The following is a 16,836-nucleotide window of genomic DNA, read 5'->3' as shown; positions in this document are numbered from 1 at the left end:
GGACAAATAGGCTTTGAAAAGCTCCATACCTGGAACCTGAGGTTGTTAGAGGAGTGCCATTTGGAGTGCAGCCAGCTGTGTTCACCAAAGCCCTGGCCCAGCTGGTCTCAGGCTTTTTCTGTCATTGTTATCAGCAGCCAGTATGCTGCCCACAAATTCCAAGTGCTGACAAATGGGGTAGGTTTAATCACACCCTGGTTTAACCCTCTCATTTGCCATAAATCAAACTAGTTCTAAAAATCACATGGCACTCAAGTACTCTGAGTGTGCTTGGCATCAGTGAGGTATGATGTACTCTGGGGTTGTAGAAGCAGCATGAACTCACCTCTGCCTCTGGAGCTTAGGGAGTGAGAGTGACATGCAGTCGCACCATGCATGGCCTTTCATTTACATTGATGCCCAAAACCTCTAGTTGCTAGGTACTGGTCAGATTTCCTCTTCCTTTTTGGGACTTGTGTGCTCTGCCTTTTATGATGAAGTTTCTTGGTCCATTTCTACCTTCTTCAATGGTATAATGTGTATTAACACACAGATGTGCAATTCCACAATCTATATAGGTGGCTCGTCTATATGGAAAGAAACCAAAACACACCAGACTGCATAGAAGTCCATTTCTGCAATCCTAGCAATCACAGTAACATGCTGGTCAGGGCTGCCTCCAAAACCTTGAGATGTGTTTAAACTATACAGGATATCCACTACATGCTCACCTTTGCCTGTACCAAGCATTTGCAAACATTACAATATGCTTGTGTCAGTGAAGAATATTTTGATTGCAAGTAACAGGGAACTAAGATTTATTCGAGTTAAAAAAATGAATGCATTAAGATGAACGCATTAACTAGGAATAGAAGTAAATCAGTAAAGGCAATATATGAAAAGCTCACAGCTAACATTATACTCAATTGTGAAAGACTAAAAGCTTTTCCTCTAAGATTGGGAGTGAGATAAGGATACTTGCTTTTGCTACCTCTGTTCAACATAAGTCAACTAGAAGTTCCAGCCAGAAATATTAGTCAAAAAAAGAAAAGCCATTGAAATTGAATAGGAAGAAGTAAAATTGTCTCTGTTTGCATGCAACAGAAGTTATGTGTAGAAAACCTTAAAGATGGCATGCACACACACCTGTGACAGCTAATAAATAATTCAACAAAGCTGCAAGATACAAAATCAACACATTTAAAAATCAGTTCCATTTTTGTATGCTACCAATGAATAACCCTAGAAGGACATGGAGAAAACAATTCCATTTAGAATACTATCAAGAAGACTAGAATATTTAGGAATTAACTTAACCAAGGAGATGAAAGATGTACAACTGAAAACTTGGCAAACACTGAAGGAAATTTGATGAAAGAAATTGAAGACACAGATGAGTGGGAAAACATCCCATGTTCATGGAATCGAAGACTTAATATTGCTCAGAGGTAAGTAGTACCCCAGGTGACCTACACATTCAGTGTAATCCCTATTGAAAGAAAAACAGTGGTGTTTTTTTTTTGTCTTTTTTTTTTCAGAAATTGAAAAAGCTATTCAGAAATTCATGTGGAATCTCAAGGGACCTTAAATAGTCGAAGAGGTACTGAAAAAGAACAAAGTTGGAGGTCTCACACATTCTGAGTTAAAAAAATCATTTTACAAGGCTGATTTCTTATGAAGTTTCAACAATCAAAATTGTGTTGCATTAGTACAAAGACATACATACCAACCAGTGCGATAGAAGACAGACCTGAGAAATGAACCCGTTGTGTATGGTCAAATGATTTTCAGAAAGCTATGAGACCATTCAGTGAGGGAAAGAGTCTTTTCAACAAATGATGTTGAGAAAACTGGATTCCACATGTGAAAGGATAAAATTGGGTCCTTATCTTACACTATATATAAAAAAATCACATGGATCAAAGACCTAAATGTAAGAGCTAAAACTCTAACACTTAACCCCAGATAAAGGGCTAGTATCTATGATGTATAAGCAACTCCTCAACAATAATAAAACTCAACAATAATAAACTCAACAATAATAAAACTCAACAATAATAAAACTCAACAATAATAAAAAAAATCAAACAACTCAATTAAAAAGTGGGTCAAGGACTTGATTGGACGTTTCTCCCAGGAAGACATACAAATGGCCAATAAGCACATGACAAGATGTTCAGTATAACTAATCATCAGGGAAATGAACATCAAAACCATAATGAAGTACCACTACATACCCACTAGGATAACTACTATTGAAAGGAGCAAACAGGTGTTGGGGAGATGTGGAGAAATTAGAACCATGTGCACTGTTGGCAGAAATATAAAGTGGTATGGCCACTATGGAAGGAAACAGTATGGCGATTCCCCAAAACGTTAAAAATAGAAATATCATATTATCCAGCAATTCTACTTCTGAGTATATACCTAAAAGAATTGGAAGCAGGGTGTAAACAAGGTATTTCTCCAACCCTGCTCATAGCAACATTATTCACAATAGCCAAAAGGTGAAGCAACACAAATGTCCATGGACAGATAAATAGAAAAACAAAAAGTGAGGTATATGCAAATAGTAGAACATGATTTAACCTCAAGAGGAAAGGAAGGGAATTCTGAGACATGCTGCAACATGGATGATGAACCTTGAGGACATCATGTTCAGTGAAATAGCCAGTTACAAAAAGACAAATACTTGATCATTCCACTTACATGAAGTACTTAGAGTAGTCGGGATCATAGACAGAAAGTAGAGTGGTGGCTGCCAGGGGCTGCATGGAGGAGGAGATGAGGAGTTGTGTTATGTGTAGTTTCAGTTCTGGAGATGCTGGTGGGAATGGTTGCACGACAATGTGAGTATACTTAATGCCAGTGAAATCTATCCTTAAAAATGGTCAAGATGGAATCCTTGGTGGCTCAGTGGTTTGGCGCTTGCCTTTGGCTGGGGGTGCGATCCTGGAGTCCCCGGATCGAGTCCCGCGTCGGGCTCCCAGCATGGAGCCTGCTTCTCCCTCCTCCTGTGTCTCTGCCTCTCTCTCTCTCTTTCTGTGTGTGTTTATCATGAATAAATAAATAAATACATCTTTAAAAAAATGGTCAAGATAGTAAATTTGATGTGCTTTTCACAACAATTAAAAACAAACACAAAGTTAATACGTTGGTTTATGTAATACAGAATTCAGAAATAGATCTGGGGTTTCAAACAATGGCCTTGGGACTTTGACTCCCTCAGCCCTACTTCATCTGATTCACTTATTCTCAGGGTGGTTCTTGCCATCCTGACAGCTAACCTGGCCAGTGGCATCTCTGAGCTTATATGTTCCTCCTGTCAACCAGTCTTAAGCATATAAAATATCATGGGAGGACTCTGATTGGTCCTGCTTGGGCCACATGACCATCCTTGTGACCAACCCTGGTGGGCAGACCTGAGTCACCCCATTCACTATGGAGCAGGTGAGGCCGTGTAACACACAAGGTCATCAAGTAACAGAAAAGAAAGGATGTTCTCCCAAAGAAGAAGTGTTGGATAGACACCCCGTGGCCTCTGTGATGTCTGTGTTCTATCTTCCAAAGTCATTTCCACCATTTGAGGCAGGGCATGGGCACTTTGCCTGAGTTATGGAGACTGGCTTTCTTTCCAGTCCACTCTCCTTCTTTTCAAGTGACTACAGCTCTCCAGAGGGTCTCCAGGTTCACAGCACACCCACCCCCAAGAGGAGAGGGGTTTCCACCCCAAGTCTCTGCACTGGCACTGAAATTGGGTGTGACTCTGAACAGGGCAGGATTGGCGCTCTCCTGATGGTCTGATTGATTGTTTAGCTTTAATCCTGTTAACCTAATGCTACCTCTCCGGACATTGAGTAATGCCCACCAGAGTCTTACATCTACCCACTTAATTTCCATTTGAGAGATTTATGTGTGAGTTGGATACATTATTACCTTTGTGTAGACAGCGGTGTTTGTGAATTAAGATTGATTACATGGGTAGCCACCTACACAAATTGCTAAAAAGTCGTTAATTTGTGGTTGGCATTAACATGTTTGATGGATGTCATCAGATACAAATCAGAAAGAACTCTCAGCTCATTTCAGGGAGGATGGAGGCCTATTGCTCCTAGCATTTCTGCATGATGGATTACCCAGTGAGGGGTTACCCCAAGTGTGGTCCCCTTTACCACCTGCTTTCCAGGAACCTGAAGAACTGGTTTAAAATACAGATTCCTGAGATTTACTCAGATAAAAGGAATCAGACTCGTTGGGGATGGAACCCAGGAATCTGTATTTTTATCAAGCTCCCCCAGCGAAGTTTGAGGGCCCTACTCTGGAATTTCCTTATACTGTTGTGTGGCTATTTCACAGGCAAATGTAAGAGGAAGCTTTTGTTTCACACTGAGAGACCAAGAAATTGTTTTGCTGAGTGCATAGCCAGGCAATTGCAAAATCATGGAATGAGGAAGAGCAGAGAGCTTTTTGGCATTTGCTTTTTCTCAATTGTCTTAGCTCAAAAAATCGTTTTGCCAAAATGGCACATTTTGGGGTGGCATGTTCTGGTCTTCTGTAAGGGCTCTTTATTATTCTCTCTCAGACCCATCTCTTGGATTTTCTCTCTCTGAACTCCTTGTGAGTAGAGACAATCTGGTGAGATCACCCCCTCATTCCCTGCTTCCTAAGAAACTGTGTTTGGATTGGGATTTTGGAGCAGGTGACATTAAAGTACATGCCCGAGCTCGTATGGTGCATGGATTTTAGACACTGGAGACATCTTAGCAATCATCCCTGGATGTGCCCCTGAACCCTTTGACTTTTTTGTTCATTTCCAATACTGTTGATCAATCTTTGCACTTTCCCCTACCAGGCTTGCATGCAGCTTCCCAATCCATTTTGATATAATACCAAGTTTTGATTGATTTACAGTGAAGCTTATTTATACCCAAGATCTAACCAAACTTCAGCTTTTGCTAATGGAGAAGTGTAGGATCAGGGAGGAAAAGTGCCTTGCTCAAGACCCAGAGCTAGATTTGGGAATACCATTACCCTGGCTATAAGCAGAGGCTTTTTTTCTTGGCTTAAAGAAGGGTCAGTTTTTAATATTTTTTAGAAATGTTGGAATTGGAGCATAAATTTTAACAGCTAAGATATAAATTTGTGTGGAATATAATATTTTTCCTATATGAGTGAAGATTTATTTCTTTTAAAAAATTTTTCTAATCTTTTAAAAAACTTTTAAAAAAGATTTATTTTATTCATTCAGGAGAGACACACAGAGAGAGGCAGAGACATAGGCAGAGGGAGAAGCAGGCTCCCCACAGGGAGCCTCATGTGGGACTCAATCCCAGGACCCTGGGATCATGACCTGAGCCAAAGGCAGATGCTCATGAGCCACCCAGGTCCCCATGAGTGAAGATTTCTTAAGTGTTATGGAAATTGTGAAGAACTGAATATGTAAGTAGCCATTGTTAAGTGTCAAGTCTGAGGACCGGCAACCTGCTAACTTCCAAGAATAATTGGCAGATTAGTAGATTCTGCGCCACCTATAACTTAGAGTTGTAGCCAGTGGTTCATGTACTTCATGAAAAAAGGGAGCACAAGATAGCTTAATTGGCAAATACTCAAGTACCTGGCATTTGCAAAGAATAGAAGATGTATCACATTGTTGACTCCTCATCTGTCACACCATATGCCAACATCCCCTAATGGGTACACTTGCTATTATTCCCACTGAATTTAGAGTTCTCACACTGGGGAGCTGTGTTGTTATAGCCATTAACCAAAAGGATGCAGTGTCATATCCAAAATGGCAGAGTGGCTGAGTCAACAGAGAAATCAGAGGTCTGTAGAAAGGCCTCTCGTTACTATTGCAGTCCAGTGGGCTCAGCTCTCCTATGGGATGCTGCATTGTCTACTGTCCATCATTATTAGACATTAGAAGGAGAACTTTAGAATAAATCAGTGGAGGAGAGTCCTGTTGGAGGTGACAGCAAGTTGTAGTTGAGAATCCTGCCACAAGCTTAACATCAGCGCTTCTGCTGACAGCAGTCCTTCCTCCTCATTAATCCCACCCCCCACCACTTCCTAGTTGTTATTTCTTTGCCAAGCCCTCAAGCTGGATTAATTTATAACTTTAATAATGTGGTAAAGAATCCAGAGTTATTTTGCCTGGAGAAGGTGTATAAAGTAGGCTACATCATTTTCTCTTGTGCTTCCTCCATAAGCAGCCCATCTGCTTCCTCATCGTTGCTGTTGGAATTTTAGCCTTTGCATTGGAAACTACTCAGATTAATTTGAACTTCAGGGATAATTAAGTGTATAAAATGCATGTTTGTTGCTTTTTAGGCGAAAGTAGTAAGAAGAAGAGAAAACTGGAAAATGTTCTAGAAAATTAAAGTAGATTTCTTTGATGTAGGGATGGGGTAGGGGGCACCTGGCCAGCTCAGTCAGCAGAGCATGCAACTCTTGATCATGGAGTCATGAGTTCAAGCCCCATGTTGTATGTAGACATTACTTTAAAGAAGTATTTTAAAACTCCCCAAATTCCATAGGGATATTAAATACAGCTTCCCAGGGCAACTTCTGAATAAGAAAAATAGAATAGATTACATCAATTTCAAAAAAAGAATCTGAATCTTCTTGCCAAAGAAAACATAATTTCTGTCTTTATTTATTCTTTGCTTTCCAATAAAATGTCATATATATGTCCATATATATGTTTCTCTCTGTGTCTCTCTCTCTATATATATGGCATTATATATATATTATATATACATATACATGTATATGTATATATATACACCCTACCAGGCTTGCATGCAGCTTCCCAATCCATACATGTATATGTTAATACACACACACACACACACACACACACACACACACTGAGAGACCAACTGGGAAAAATTTGTAGGCTAAGGCAGTTAGGATCTTATAGATAGTATGTTAAGATTTAAAATTCACATATGGCAGAGATATGTTAATAGATGTAAGTGGATTCTTTATTTGGGCTTGAATAAATTGGAAAGAATTTAGAATTAAAATTGGAAAACCATGCTTTTTCTTCTCTTTAGATCAAATTCAGACTTGCTATGAGTTGAGTGCCGAGTAGTCCCATAATGTATATATTAGTCTATGTCTTACAAGTTACTTTCCTATCTGTTACAGCCTTGGATACTTCTGTAATTCTAAGTCATGTAGTGATTATTTGTCTTCATGTTACAGACAAGGAAACAGTGCTCCAGAGAAGTTGATGACTATTCAGCATGGAGCAACCGATAGTGTGGCAAGGCTGGCCATTGTCTCCAGATCATCATCACGTTTATTAGTGTTGAGTATTGAGCATAGGTTCTAGGTTTGGCACCAGCTGGAGCACAGGTGCCAAAGGCAGTAGAAATAGTCCCTGCTACACAGAGCCAGCAACAATGGATGTTCAGAGTAAACAAACTATGTGAAACTGTTGGCTTGGGGAAGATTTATGGATTGATTCTATCTAAGGGGAGCAAAAGGTCTTACAATGCCTCTCAGAGTGAGAGTCCACCTGGTGGTTGATGATAAGCATGATTGATGGGGTGAGAAGTTTGAGGACAGAGGGCAGAGATGCGCATGCCCAGTGGGTGGGAAGACACGAATGGTCCACCATCGTAGCTCAACCCACAGTTTTGTGCTTTTGAATACTTTTATTCATTAAAAGACGAAATTATTATTAAATCTGTTTTTATTTTTTTAAGTTTTTATTTATTTGAGAGAGAGTGAAAGTGAGGGAGATCACAGAGGGAGAAAGAAGAACTGAGCAGAGAGCCCAATGTAGGACTCCATTCCAGGACCCTGGGATCATGACCTGAGCCAAAGGCAGATGCTCAACCGATGGATCCACCGAGGTGCCCCAGAGATCAGTTTTTATTTTGTTCCAAACTCTACGGTGGAACAGGAAATCTCTAAGAATTGGGATTTCTTATTGATTTCAGAAAGACTAATTCTCATGGAGCCTAGCTGTATAGTTAGACTCCTGGCTCTTACGGATGCTGTCAATGAAGAAAACTTGTCTCTTTGCAAAGTTTCAGTTCAGGTTATGCATGACTTTCTGTGACATAAAAGGTAAAAATCAATCCAGGAAGAATATTGGCAAGCTCAAATCTTTCCTTTTTATTAGTATATCACTTTGAATAATATGTATTTATAGATTGTTTTGTGACAGGACCACAAAAAAGTTATAAATGATATTCTTAAATTGTAATGAAATTGCCATCAAGTTTTTGGGTTCAATATTTCCTAAGCATCAGATGATAAAATTCGGAAGACCAGCATATGCAGTTTTTCTGGGCTCTGCTGGAATGATTAATAGTCTGGACTTGATTTGAATTGGGAAAGAGGAGCAAGGCAAGATCAATTTCGGGTGAACTTGGACTTCATTACCACTGGGCGATCACTAATGCAGCACTCTTCTCTGTACATACATGAAAACAAAGGCTGGGGGCAGAGAGTGAGGAAGGCATGATCTGGGCCAATGGGCTTTCCATGTGCAAACAGTGCTTGCAGTGAGGATGCCTCCTCCTCCTTCTCCTCCAGAGAGAGAGAGAGAGAGAGAGAGAGAGAGAGAGAGGGAACGAGCAAGAGCATTCATGTGAGCAGGGGGAGGGGTCAGGGGCAGAAGGAGAGAGAGAATCTTAAGCAGACTCTGTGTTCAGTGCCGAACCCCATGTGGGGTTCCATCTCACAACCCTTAGGTCATGACCTGAACTGAAATCAAGAGTCCAACGCTTAACCGACTGAGCCACCCAGGGACCCCAAAGTGAGGATGCTCTCTAATTGAACCAATACTACAACATAGATTCCTGGCCTTCTTAGCAGCTTCATTTGTTCATTTTTCTGGTTATACAAGTTTATATCCTCACTGCTAAAAAATTCAAATATTATGAAATGTCTGACTTGCAAAGTGAAGGTTCTCTGGAATCACCTCCCTTTTCCCTTATTTCTGAGGAAAACCACCATCAACACTTGGATATTCTTCTTGGAATTGTTTTTGGTTCATTCTACCACTTATTTATTTATCAATGGTGAAAAGATCACGTAACATATTTTGAACTTGGTTGACAATTTAATACATCTTTATATTAAAACAACCATCACCACCTCCGTGGGCCTGGGCCTGCCTTGCTGTCTCGCTGTATCTCAGGCCAGCAGCTGGCCTTGTCCTTGCTCTGTGGTCCTCCAGTAAGGGCTTGTTCAGGGGCTAAAACAGCATCGTTCCAGGGATAGTGTTTTCCTCAACTGAAGCCACTTACAAGCTCTGGGCACGAGACAAGAAGCTCACTCAGGGGCTAGCTTTTCATGCTGTGTGTGGCTTCTGAACTGGCAATTTGTCTTTTTTTTGGAGGGGGGGATCTTCTTGCTCAAGGAGACTGAATGGCAAAGTAGGTCAGAATATGCCTCCTGGAGTTGGGTAGCATCTGTGTTTCTTACCCTCACTAAGCCTCCATTTCCTTGTTTGTAAATGGATGTAATAATAGTACCTACCTTATAAAATTTTTTCTGTGGGGATTAAATGAAATCCTTTACACAGAGCGCTATCCCAGTGCCTGGGATATTGTAAGTGACTGTAAATGACATGTCCTCTTACTAGGTGTGCAGGGTCAGGAAGAGCCTGGCTGTCTTTTTTCCTTCTGTATCCCTAGTGCTCGGTCCATGGAGGAACCTGGATAAATATTTGTGAAGAAATGAATTCCCTCTGATGGCCTCCATTGGCCCCAGTGACTAGGCCAATCCTTGAGGCTGGCAAGAGAATCCAGAAAGGAGAGTTGGAAGGTCAGAGAAAAGTCATTAACCAGCCCTGGGTTGGAAGCACGACCCAGGTAGAAAGTTGGAGCCTGCCACCCAAACTGGGGAGCTGCCACACAGGCCCCTCTACTGAAGGGGCACTGGAGAGGCTGGGGATGAAGCCTGTGGAAGTCTTTTCTCTGTGTCTGAGGCAGGCCTGAACGCACAGGTGGTCAGCAGCTGACAATTAATAGGAAGAAGAGCTGGGTGTGTTTTGAGGGGGGAGAAAAGGAACAAGCTGGAATCCTACGCATGTTTTCACCTCGCCTAACTGTGATGACCTTCCAAAAGCAATGGCTGTTGCTTCACCCCTGCCTTGTAGATCTTTAGCAGATTTCTCCTCTAGTTACCCCCCCCCCCCAGGATCTATAAATGCGGTCCCAGCTCAGCCAAGTTGACTGAGTCAGTGGACCACCATCTGAAACCGATTCCTTGTGTCTGTCAGAATAACACACAGCACTTCAGTCATCTGGCTGCTAACGAATCCCATGGCTTTCTTCCAGCATGTTCCAACAGCCAGCTATGCCATGCTAGATCTCTTTACCCCATGAATGGAAGGCCCCACTGAACAGGACAGATATGCGTAGACATCCATTGCATGGGGCCACCACTGAGTATAATGATGCTGAAGCTTATTAGCTGTTATAGTAGGCAAGGCCTTCTGGGATTTCTCTAGCCTATAATTGGCTTTTACTGTTGTGGATTCTGTGAGTGTCAGAAATAATGAGATGACATTTGGATCTGACATGGCATCATTAGAGGACTGGTAATGCAGATTATGAACATGCATTCATATGAGGGAGAGGAATAAATCAAGTGGGAAAACACTTGAGGAGTCATGAGGGTTGTGGCCAAATATATGCTCCTTTGGTGTATATTAACGCCAGCAATTAATGATCCACAGCCCTGTCCTCCAGGGGCTTGTAGGCAGGCACCCAGCTAAAATAACATTGGCCATCAGGAAACCCATGGCAAGGGGCTTTGTGAGCAAGTCTGAAGATCATCTGTGCCATGCACAGGGTTGAATGGCATGCCGATTAGTCCAAAAGGAGTGGGAGGCCCTTGTGATGGGATGGCCCACCTTTCCAAAATGGAAATATCCTGAGCACAGTTTTATATGCCTCTGTGTGATTCCAGTGATATTATGGCTTTTGAAAAAAAATTGTTTAGCAATTTATAACAGTCATTAAATTGCTATGACTTATGGGTGAGTGGCATTACCTTCCCCTTCCCCCCACACCAAGAAACACTGCAAGCTATATATTTTACCCCACACTCAGGAACAAACCAATGCAAAGGTTTGTCTCTGGCTATAGAAATCCTTTCCTCATGCCTTAGGTGTTCATGAGAATTTGCATAGCTCTTCACATTATAAAATTCAGAAGCCTTAGTGCTATTGTTCATAGGCAGCAGGTGATCAGAAGGGAAGGGGAGGGGAGCAGCATTTGTGGGTGACCTGTTCTGGGCCAAACTTTCCTACAAACAATGGGAATGTCAACCCAGGTCTTGTAGTTTGAAATATCGTATCTTGTACCTCCAACCCTCTAGCCCAAGCCAGTGTGTTTGGTACCCCAATGATGGCCACATACCTCCTGCTTTTGGAGGGGGTGGAGTGTGTGTCAGTGCTGTCCCTGTCTGTCTCCGTCTGTCCCAGCATAGCTTTCTTTGTCTCTGCCAAGTTTGTCTGAAACTCTCTCCATGCCTTAATTTCTTTTATATTGAAGGGAAATAAACATGCAGAAAAGTGCCCATATCATAAATGCTCAGCCAAGAGACTTCTCATAAACTCTAACCAGCATCCCACAAACCCCTTTATGCCTGCTTCTAAATCACTGCCTCTCCCCAAGGGCAGCCATGCCCCTAATTCCTAACAGCATAGAGGCATTTGCCTGTTTGTCTAGTTTATATGAACAGAATTCTGTGGCTTCTTTCATGTGACGCTCTGTTTGTGAGCCTTACCCACGTTGCGTGTAGTTGGAAGCCCATTCTCATCGCTGGGCACCTCATTGTGTGCACGGACTGCGGTTTATTTATCCATTCTGCCATTGACGGGCATTGGGAAGTTTCCAGTTTGGGGCTGTTATGGCAAGTGCTCCTGGGAACATTCTAGAAGACGTCTTCTGTTAAGCGTATGCCCATATTTCTGTCATGCATAATTCAGAATAAGGAATGCTGGCTTCCTTTTATTTTTAATTGTAAATTTTACCTGCCCTTCAACCACCTCCGCCTTCAGTGAAGTGGAGAGGGAGACTGTGCTTTGGCCATAAACTCAGATGTACAAGAAATACTCCAGTTTTAAAAATTTAAACCTATGTTTTAGCTCCAAGTGCTCATCCCACCAGACTAGGAGAATCCCATCTCAGTTGTTGTGGGATTCCCATCATCCCCTGTGGTGGCATGACCAGAGCCAAGGGAAGGGGTCTCTGGCCACCCCTGCTGTGCTAGGGGCTGGAGTTGTGGGCAGCCTGGGACCCTCCAACCATATCCTTCAGAGTCCTCTGAGACCAGCTATCTCTTGGAGGTGGAGGAAGAGGGGAGGCCAGATCCCTTCTGTTCTCCTTTCCATCTCAGGGAAGTCTCTTCTTCAACGGGAAGACGTTCCCTGTACCTCCTTGCTTCTCAGAGCCCCACCATCTCTCTGCCAGCTCCATCCGCCCAACATGGTGGGGTCAGGATTTGGAAACCAAAAGCCGAGAAGTTTTTAAGCTGGTAGCTTTCTGCCTGGCATGTTCTTCCCCTGAAGCAATGAAACACAGAATCTGCTTCAATGGGGGAAAGGCAACAAATGGGGAGAAGAATAGAAATCATCTTAAAGTATCACAGTCTGCTTGACTAATATGTTGGAAGCATGGTGGCCATAGGTACATGTGACCTGTGGGGTGACAGTTGACATGATCTGCTGTCTGTGATCTAAGGGGCCATTGGGCACCACCTGGGCACGGTGGTTTCTCTCTTATAGGATTCTGGTGACCCCTGTTTGTGGAGAGGAGGGAGGCATGAGAGAATGAGGGTGGAGAGAGATGCATGGAGAGATTCTTGGGGAGAAGACACATCGTCAAAACATAGCAGTTACTGATGTGAGACATGTGCTAAAATGGCTGACGTCCTGACAGTCTGACAGAATGAGAGTGTTGTGTCCTAAGAGACGCCAGCAAGCTCATGTGACAGGGGAGCACTCACCCCCATATTCATGTCCTAGGGATCTTGGGACAAAGTACCACAAATTGGGTGGCTTAAAATAACAGGAATGTATTCCTTCACAGTTCTGGTGTCTAGAAGTCTAAAATCAAGGTGTTGGCAGGGCCATGCTTCCTCTGAAGACTTGAAGGAAGACTCTTTCCTTGCCTCTTCCTGGCTTCTGCTCATTTCCCACAGTCATTGGTGTTCCTTGGCTTGTAGATATATCATTCTAACCTTTGCCCCCATCCTCACATGGCCTCTTCCCTCTACATGTATCTATGTTTTCTCTTTTTATAAGAATACCAGTCATTGGAGATATATAGATATAGATATAGATAGATACAGATATAGATATAGATGTAATTTTTTTCCTCCCCAGTCCCTCAATAGATTCAATGGATTGAATAATGCACACCCCCATTGGGGAGGGCTATCTGCTCTACTCAGTCCACTAATTCAAACATTAATCTCTTCTGGAAACACTCTAATGGACACACCTGAAAATAATGTTTAATCAGATATCTGGGTATCCCATGGCATGATCAAATTGATGCAGAAGATTATAATTATACACATAGTTATATAATTAAATTAGTGTTTTTTTATTACATGAGAATCTTTATTTTGACAAATGCAGAATAAAAAAATTTGAACAGAAAAGCAGGTAAAAAATCAGTATGTTTACAAATTATCGTAAAAAGAATACAAAAGAGGGTTAAAATTCTTCATGAGGAAAACCCAAAGTGTGTCCAATTATACAAAGGCTTATGCTTGCAAGAAACAGGGATAGAGCTGAAGACCCAGTTTGTTTTTGCTGCTGAAAAATGTACAGTTATCTAACTGAGAAAACCCAACTGAGGTGGCTATTTATAAAAGTGTGGGTAGGTTAAGAGGAAGGATGGAGGGATGGTGCTGGGCCCTGGGGATGTTCCTACCTCCCCTTTGGTTGAGGAGCACTTGCTGGAAAGTGGTGGGAATAGTTGAAGTGGGAGGAAGAGTGCCTCGGAGCAGGAGCCTTTGGTAGAGAGACCAGCCCTAACTGCAGTGACCACAAGTGAGCCAGGGGACATAGACACCCCAGTGTCACCTTCCTCCCTCCTGCTTCTTGGCAGTGTTAGTTATAGGGAATCAAGTAGAAGTGCAGTGGGTCCATTGAGAAGCTCCAGCACACAGTGCAGAGTGGAAGAGGATAGAGGGTAGAGCAGGAGGGTCAATGGAAACCACCCAGACATGAAGCTGGGGTTCCTCTTGTGAGGTCAAGAGGGTTCGCCTTGCCAGTGTCACTGGCTGAGGGGGAACAAGCCCAGAGAGTGGGTGGAAGTCCATGCCATCGAAAAGACCCACCTATGATGAGTTACATTTATTACAGTTTCTATAGGGCAATTTCTAGTTTTCAATCAGGAGAGTTAGTTTTGTTCTTTCCATAAAGGAAAAAGCCATCTAGACCTTTTTGGGTAGAGACTTAAGAAAACACTGAAATCTTACAGCCATGACTGGTTGTGCCAAGAGCTAGAACAATCCTAGAATAGAGATTGACAAGACCCTCAAAAGATATCTGATGTGATTCTATTACATAAGGAACTAAACTTCAGATTGGTTCTAAAAATCTAAATATTTCAAATGGGTATTAATTTCTTTTAAATTATCTGGATAATTAACTCAAAATTTCTCCTCAAAGCATAATCTCCTTTTTTTTTTTTTGTATAAAACATCTCATTTATGAGAAGTAGAGTTAAATCAATAGATTGTTCAGGAATATGGCACATCATTTTTTTTCCTTTTCTCCTCTTGACAAATGAACTCAAAGGTGACATACATAGATATATATTTTTTGCTTGTAGGCATTTAAAATACATTTTTCTTGTGTAAATCAAATGAAACATTACATATTAATTTGTACAGTGAGATTTATTGAGGTTTCTGGAGCTGTTAGGAGTTTTCAAATATGTGCTTAAAAACTTCCTGGTCATTTCTGTGATTTATTGTGAGGTAATACATAAATACACATTTAGGTGTCCATTAAGAATAGATTTGAGTTCCATAATATGGAAATTACTCAGCTCTTCATACTTCATAATATATCACATTAGCTGGCAGTATGGAGCCATTATGATATTAACATAGATTTCAGCGTAATAGGAATATACTTACAGGAAGGTTAAAAGAACAAGATCCTCTTCTAATGGCTCTTGGAGCCACTTGGAACAAGGTGATGCTTTGTTGGCATATTTGTAAAAATTTGAATAATAAGATGTTAAGATTTTTAAAATATAGATTTCTGAGTACTATTTTAAAATACCATTTCTTGTGAAATATTTTTAAAAATGTAAGCATTCAGAATTGCCAGATGGGGCTGTTTTTCCTCTTCCACTTTGAAGATGACTAGAGGTCTGTGAAACATATTGAGGAAAGCTCTCAGAGAGCCTGTTAAGGAAGATCTCTTCTGCCTTTCTGGAGGTGGATGGATGCCGGCAGGATGTTGGCAATTGCATCTCCGGAAGCTGTGTGTGAACAATGGCACAGTGTGCAGTGCAAAGACCAATGGGCCATTTGGCTAGAAGATGAACAGCAGGGAGGAAAAATTTTGCCCTGAGGGTACCCTAAGGCTCTAATAGTCTGCTGGTTCACACTTCAGTTAGTCTTCACCGTGTCGGTCACATTAATACTATTCCCGCAGCTGAAGTCTTTTGTGGTGTGTCTCCGTTTCCAGTTTCTTCCTTGTGGTTGAAGCAATGGGTAATGCAAGTAGAAATTCAGGCAAACACTCTGGGATAATTGTAGATTCCTTGATCCCTGTGTCAGGTTCAAAACTATCTAAAGATTGGAGTTATTGGGACCCAAGCTCTCCTGGGTCTTGAGAAGGCGTTTAATAGTTTCATACGATATCTCATTGGTTAAAAACAATCCTTGGGGGCCCCCTGGGTGGCTCAGTTGGTTAAGTATCTGATTCTTGATTTTGGCTCAGGTCATGATCTCAGAGTCATGAGATCAAGTCCTGTATCTGGCTTCATGCCCTGCATGGAGATTGAGTCTTGAGAGTCTGCTTGAGATTCTCTCTCCCTCTCCCTCTAACCCTCCCCGTGCTTGCACTCTCTTTAAAATAAGTAAATCTTAAAAAAATACTGCATATTTATAATATTTTTTTCTTTTCCAGAGGGCTTGAGATGATAAAATATGTTGACTTCTTCCTGGCAGTTGGAAGCACCTACACTGGTTCTTGAGTTCAGATGTATGTTGGCATCTTTAAAGATGTTTGGATAAACAAATATCAGTACACAGCCATGCCCCCAAACCTATTGAATGAGAACTCTCTGGACCCAGGCTTAACTGACCTGAACTAAGCAGCTGAGGCTGAGCATCTCCCACCCCTACCCCTAGGTCTAGGGCTTCAAGTTACTTCTCGGGGATTCACCTTCTAACAAACTGCCCCCAGGAGGCCATTTCCCCAGATGTGTTTAGCTGAGGAGGTAGGTGTGGTGTGAAGAAAATAGGTTTGGGCTGGGGTTGGTCTCTGACATTGGTGGTGCTGACTTGACTTTCTGGACTGTCTGGGGCCCGTGGAGAGAAGGAGGCTCCAGAGAGAGAATGGAACAATGAGAGACTTGCATGTCATGGAACCATGACAATGTGTGGGGGTGAGGATGTCCGTTCCATCTATAAATGGGGTACAGCAGCACTTCAGAGCAGGAAAAGCAGTGTACTCTGGCTGGATGAGGCTGGTGGCATTGGGAAAATGGAGTGTCTGCTTCTTTGACTTGGGCATTAGTGTCAGCACTGTGCGCACTGGCCTGCAGAATGGAACAGTGGGCAAGAGCTATTGTGAGCCTACGTGAAGATTCCTTGGTGACTCTTCAAAGTAGGGGTGTCTGTGGGGAG

The sequence above is a fragment of the Vulpes lagopus genome, chromosome 2, assembly GCF_018345385.1.
Source record: "Vulpes lagopus strain Blue_001 chromosome 2, ASM1834538v1, whole genome shotgun sequence".
Taxonomy (NCBI): Eukaryota; Metazoa; Chordata; class Mammalia; order Carnivora; family Canidae; genus Vulpes; species Vulpes lagopus.
The sequence above is the reverse complement of the archived record's forward strand: the minus strand, read 5'-3'. Positions refer to the sequence as shown.